The following is a 7,246-nucleotide window of genomic DNA, read 5'->3' on the forward strand; positions in this document are numbered from 1 at the left end:
AATGATTGGCGCATCACCTAGTGATCGGGCGCATAACTATATATACATGGCGCTAAATTCAAAAGTTTAGTAATATTACCTAGGATTGTGAATTCATTTTAAAGTAAAGGAAAATCGATATAATCCTAAAATAACAAGAAAAATCCTTATCCTATACGATAATAAATATTTTTCGTATACTTTTTGGGTTTTCTTGTTATGTTGGGACTATATTTATTTTCCATTACATTAAAATGCCAAAGTGGTTAAAAAAATTACAGAATAAAATATAGAATAAAATCTTTATTTATAAAAATGTTACAAGAAATGTTATATGTGTTACAAGAAATATTAATAATACAAGCCATGTGTAGTATAATTTAGTTTTCTTAATGTTGTGACAAGAACGGGTCAGTATTTAAATAATTGTTTTGTCATTCTTATCAAGTTTTATGTGAATAAAAGCCTAATTCTGCAAAAGACATTTTACTACAATTTTATTCGCATAAATTTACAATGGGGAAGTACTTTAGACCAGATAAACTAGAGGCTGGTCCAAACTGTCAAACTTCCACCAAAGAATTCAAACATTAGTAAGTATATAACATTCAAGAATTTTTTAGAAAGCAATGAATCTAAAGATAAATCCCTAGAAGGTAAAGATAAGTACATGCTTTTAAAAAATTAATCTACAATTACATAAGCGAAGCAATCAATCTGGAAAACCAATTGCTTTTTTCACACATACCCTCACAGATTCTGAATAAAAACATTATGCAATTGAAAAAAAAGCAAATGAGTTGAAGTATTTAAAAAAATGCAGACATTATCTGGTAGAAAAGCAATTCTAACCAATTACAGATTAAATCACTATTTGGTTTATATAGAATGACGGTATATATCAAATCTAACAAGGAGAACTAGCTTTACTTCACAAGAATTTATTAATTATCTACACTCTAAAGGAATATATTCAAGTAGAACAACACCATATAATCATGAAGAAAATGGTTAAGTCGAAAAATACAATGAGTTATATGGAAATTGGTGAATCTAGCATAGAAAACCAAAAATTTAGAATTCACTTAATGGAAAACTGCTTTACCATGTGCTCTGCACTATATAAGAAGTTTACTGTTGAATTGTTATATTATTGAATCAAGATAATGATGAAGGTCCAAATAACACACTAGAGAATTCCACTACTAAATAAATACCAGATGAGACAGAAAATTTACCTGTTCAAAAACCTGATGATAATGATGAACCAAGATTGGAAAATTCAGATTTTCATTCTAGCTGTAAATCAGCTGGAGCTAAAAATAAACCAAAATAGTTGCAATATTTTGTTCAAAAATAGGGACGGGTGAATGTAGTATAATTTAGTGTTCTAAATGTTGTGACAGGAACTTGTCAGTATTTAAATATTTTTTTTGTAATTCTAATGTCAAATTAAAGCCTAATAAGCAACAGACAGCCATCAGACATTCTGAGTTTTTTGTAGTACTTTCATCCTAATGCAATAACACACACTATCAGTGGTCAGTGAAAACTCTTACAGTCTGGCGTTCTACTCACAGAAAGAGAGAACTCAAGGACCCTGCTAAGTTGGAAACAGAACAATTAAATGATTTAGTTCTAGAAAGAAGTTTATATACATTTATACTCATACTATATGTTATATATTTATATGATAATACTTTTATTCTTATAATCAGAATCATAATATGAGTTCCAGAAAAATATTGTGGTTATCAACAAAATTATGATTTTGATTAGATTAGCAAAATATTGCTTCTTGCAAAAAGAAAACCCAAGAATGAGGAATAACCGAATGATAGCAAATAGAAAAAACGAACAAAAAAAAAGAACAATGGATAAGGTAAATAATTTATTTCTAAGGTATGCTTAAAGTTTTCACCCAGAATGTAAGCTTTGCTAAAACCTGATATAGTAACTTTATTTGCTCAGTATAAACTCCAAACAACAGAGGATAATAATGTTTTTATGCCTGAAATGACAAACACAATTACAATCAACAGATTTTTTCACCAGTATGTCATCTTAAGATCAGACATCCCATCCCTGTCATCAACAGAATAGGAAAGATCCCTGTCAACACATTCAAATTTATTTATTCATAACTCGGAACGCCTTACCGCTGTCTATGTGGATGCAGGCTAATATACGGGACAAGCCGATTAAGTGTTACAACTTAGTGGTTAAGTACACAGTGTTTTAAGATAATAAAATTAAATAATGTGAAATAAAAATATATTATGTACACAAACACATGCATGTACACATACATATATATATATATATATATATATATATATATATATATATATATATATATATATATATATATATATATATATATATATATATATATATATAATTAAAGATGTAATGACATTTTAAAACCTATAAACCCAACAGTTAGTTCTATGATTCTAAAATCCAGCACAAACAATAAAGATGGAAAAATAACATAACAAAAATAAAAAAATATGTAAAGTATTACCTAGTTACAATAAAAACATGAAGTATTTTACACAGTTAAGTTTCCAAACTCTATGGTACCAGTAACTCTTCTACTAATATTTATATATTTATTGAGGGACATATTAAATACATTTACATTTAGGTTGTTTAACAAAGATAAGTATCTATTCAGTGGGCTATTAGCACCATAGGTTGTTTTACAAAATGGAACATTAAAAGTACATAGATGAGGCAAACCATGGTATTATAATATGGTACTCTAAGACCAATCTCACTCACAAGAGAGGGACAGATCCCTCCTCATACTTAAAGCAGGCAAGCTCATAGACCTCTCCATGATAGTGTAGTCATGGTCTGCTAATCTAATCCAACTTTGAAAGGCGCACACCTGTAGAAATTTATGCCGAACCCTCTCTAAGGTGATGCTTTTTAAGATAGTTGTTGAACCACCACCTACAAATAATTCAAATACTAAGCTAAGTAAGACTGGTTTTATAATATATAATTTTAGGTTAAATTTATAAACTAATTTTATAGTAAAAGGTCAGATATAATGTGAATAAGAATATAGGTCAGTGGTATAATAGTTCTTACCTGGTCCTGGTAAAAACAAACTCGGAACGGCTGTTCTCGTAATACCGCTATTTCCAACATTGACTATATCTTCCTCTTTAAAATGACTAGCGCATACACGAAAATTGTTATAAATAGTTTCTTTTGCAGCATTCTCTAATTAGGGCTCTTAACAGCATTCACCCATTTATCAAACATATCCATATAATGTCCTGGACTTAAAAAAGTAGTATCAAAGAATATAGACGCTTAAGCGTCTATATTCTTTGGTAGTATCCATGCAATCTGGAACACATCTTTTTTCTTCAGTTCTTCGTCTCTACATTGTTATTTCATGTAATGTGTTCGATTCCATAATAAAAAATCGTCGAAAATTGTACGATTTTGCACTATTTATACAAAAAATTTTAAATTATAAAATAAATTATAAAAAATAAAACAAATACAAATATGGCGCCGTATTTGTCTAAACTCAACTTTGACTTGATCACAGCACACTCACTCCGTGCAGGAACGAGACTAGCAGCGCCACCAAGCGAATGGGCGCCTAATCCGAACATGATTTGACCTTGGCTATCCCTGTTACCAATCTAGGTGTAATTTATCTATGATGTAAACTCGGTTCGCTAATCCCAGTCCGAACTGTCTAGTGAATTTAGTAATTATTTTTTTGCGAAGTTAGTTACTTTTTGACAGAATAAAAGTGGCTGGAACTTACTATACAACCAAGCACCCGTACTCATAACCAATATTAATAGTAAACAAACTAAATAGTAAATAAAATAGAACTTTGCGTATTACCGACAATCAATATTTATTTATCTGCACCATATAATAAATAGTTATGTTAAATTATAACAACTAAATATATATTTTTTAAATATATACTACCCAAAATTTGATGGGTTTAGTATACACTTCGACTATTTAGAATAATTCTTCTTTTTTTAAAGAAAGAAGTCTGTTATAGCAGGATACTTGAACTATTAATATTGAGAAGTAGGAATTGTTGTGTTGTAGGTTTCCGACAATGAATCTGTCAAAATATGTCCGAGCTAAGCGAATGGAGTTTATATACTCGGTTCGCTATTCCCACTCCGAACTGTCTAGTGAATTAGTGATAATTATAATAGTGATAGCAAAGAATATAGACGCTAAGCGCCTATATTCTTTGGTGATAGCACAGAATACTTTAGTATTCTGTGGTGATAGTGAATACTTAAGGCAGCTTTACATCTAGGCTATGCAAGTCTCATGCTATGCAAGTCCGTCTTGCATGGCACATCTCTTGCCTAGCTTAACCTTTTTACATCAGAGATATTTCTGTGCAATTTTAGATCCCACTTTCATTGTTGCCAACAGAGAAAATATTTATCAATTTGAGGTTATTTTATTTTAAATAAATATAAGTACTAAAATAAATAATATAATAAATAAATATACACTATTTATGGTTATTAAAAGGGTGAAGGATGTCAACCAAAGAAAAGAAAACATTGTTATTGTTGAATATTGCTGTTGTAGCAACAATCATGAAAAATAATAAAAAAAGAAAACCTAGAAAATGCTGGGTCAAACCTTGGTTGAATGCAGGACTGGGAAATTTGAAGTTACCCCAAGAGTTCTTGGATGCTAGAGACCTTCAAAGTTTTAAAAACTTTCTTAGAATGAACGAGTCCACTTTCCTTAAGCTCCTGGAAAAAATTAATCCCTTAATTCAGAAAAGAGATACCAATTTTCGCCAGTGCATTCCATCAAGGACAAAATTAATTATAACTTTAAGGTATCTGGCAACTGGTGAAACGTTTCGATCTCTAATATACAATTTTAGAGTATCAGAATCAGCTATATCTCAATTTATTCCCATTGTGTGTAGGGCAATTTATGATATACGCTAAAGATAGAGATAAGGTTATGTTTTATTCTGTTTCTGTAATCTATTATAAATTGTTATGTTGGCAACATGAATTTTAACGATAAATTGCAAGAAAATAGCATGAAAAATAGAACATGTTCTAATTTTTCGTCTAGCACAGGAATTGCATGGAAATAGCCCGTGGGCATGCGCAGTTCCATGATCTGTCTTGCATGGCTCTTGCCTAGCATGAAAATAGCATAATGTAAAACTTTCTTTAGAATTTATACTCTTCTTCTTCTTCTTTTGTTTCTACGGCTTCACGGCATGGTGATACGCCAGCTCAATTTGCTGGTGACCCCGATAAAGCCTGGCTCTAAACCAACTCGAGGCCACTCACTTGTGCCAAATAATTTTGTAGAAAAAAATTCATAGTTAATAGGTTTGGTTAGTTGAACTGTCGGTAATTATTTAGTAAGCCAAATTTTTTGTGGACTTAGCCGAAAAAGTGAAAAAAACCTCAAATTTTAATGTTTTCTTTGCTTTAAACTAGTAAAAGTGCCCAAATAATCTAAAATACAGAAAAAATAATAAAAAAAGTACTATTAATCAAAAAAAAATTACATAAAAAGCAAAGAAAAGTATATATACATGTCCTAAAAAAAACGTAACTAAAACATATTAAATATCACTGTTTTTTACTCTTATGTTATGAAAAAATGGGTAAAATTGTTTAAAATAATCAAGATTTTTAATATATCAAAACAATATGGCGGCCATGCGCAAGAAGTTCAATTTTATGTTCTTTTGACATTGTTGCCAGTTTTAACCTTTAAAAGATCTAAAGATTTCATGAAAATTACCTTAATTAAAACAGGTAAACTCGGTTCGCTATTCCCAGTCCGAACTGTCTAGTGCATTTAGTAATTATTTTTTTGCGAAGTTAGTTACTTTTTGACAGACTAAAAGTGGCTGGAAATTACTATACAACCAAGCACACATACTCACAGCCAATATTAATAGTAAACAAACTAAATAGTAAATAAAATAGAACTTTGCGAATTACCGACAATTAATATTTATTTATCTGCACCATATAATAAATGGTTATGTTAAATTATAACGACTAAAATATATTTTTTAAATATATACTACCCAAAATTTGATGAGTTTAGTATACACTTCCACTATTTAGAATAATTCTTCTTTTTTCAAAGAAAGAATTCTGCAATAGTAGGATACTTGAGCTATTAATACTGAGAAGTAGGAATTGTTGTGTTGTAGGTTTCCGACAATTAATCTGTCAAAATATGCCCGAGCCACCCGAGCTAAGCGAATGGAGTTTAGAGGTGGTTTAGATCAATCGGCGCATAATTATGCGATTTGCGCATAATTTAATTCCCAGCGCATAATTTTCGCATCCTTCATAAAATCGCACAATTTCGCATAATCCAGCTAAACAAAAGAAAAAGCCAAGGCCAAGCCACAGCTTACAACGTTTATAAGAAGAGTCCGCGTCTTCTATTTTCTTTTAAAACAAAATGTTTGTACTGACCTGACATTTTATAGTTATACAGCATTAACTTTAGCAAATAAAAATTACTTTATGGAAGAAAATTTCCATTCTATGGCGGCATTAGAAAATAAATTTACAACATGTAAAAATTGATTTTCGGCCACCTGAGTCACCTTCATTAAGAGTGGTTTAGGGTTAATCCGGGAGTGGACGGGTGGTCTGAAAAAGTCACATGTGGACAGGTGGGGTCCATCAGGACCAAAATTTAAATGACTTACAAATTTCAGATAACATTCACATAATGTTTTTAAGTATTTTGTCGGTTTACGTGTCTATTACTTAAGGACCTTATGTCATTCTATTTTTGTTGTTTTATTTTTCAAAAAATATAGCAATTAATCTAAAACCTTTAATTTTCTGCTTTGTTTAACTTTTATTAGCACTTGGTAAACAAATGTTTTCCAAAATTCCTACAGATGTTTTATTAAAATACAAATATTAACCTACACAAATTTGGTTATAACAATAAACAGAAAAATTCTCGGCTCAAAATACAACTTTGAATTTTACTCCAAATTGTTCTCTGTGCATTCAGAGCAACATGCTACAATGTGCTCCATACACAACCAGAACAGACAAAATGTGCAAAAATATCGCGTTTTCTATCTTTTTTAGTATTTGCAATTTCTTTTTTTTATTGGTGGTCATTTCTAATGGGCCTGGTATAGGGGTATTTGATAAGTGCAATGCTGGTTGTTGTACAACTCAAGCTAAATGAGGGTTCAAAGCTTTCCTCATATTTTATTTTGTCATAT

The 7,246-nt window shown here is 30.4% G+C and overlaps 1 long non-coding RNA gene across 1 annotated transcript; it reads right to left on the reverse strand.

The window, feature by feature from the left end:
• Nucleotides 1-262: 262 nt before the first annotated feature.
• Nucleotides 263-3,652, reverse strand: LOC140451180 (uncharacterized). Its single transcript, XR_011952031.1, has 2 exons — nt 3,082-3,652; nt 263-2,940 (listed from the first exon to the last, which is right to left on the reverse strand). It is a non-coding gene; the product is annotated as an uncharacterized lncRNA (long non-coding RNA).
• Between the last annotated feature and the right edge of the window lie 3,594 nt (nt 3,653-7,246).

Source organism: Diabrotica undecimpunctata, chromosome 1, assembly GCF_040954645.1.
Source record: "Diabrotica undecimpunctata isolate CICGRU chromosome 1, icDiaUnde3, whole genome shotgun sequence".
Classification (NCBI taxonomy): domain Eukaryota; kingdom Metazoa; phylum Arthropoda; class Insecta; order Coleoptera; family Chrysomelidae; genus Diabrotica; species Diabrotica undecimpunctata.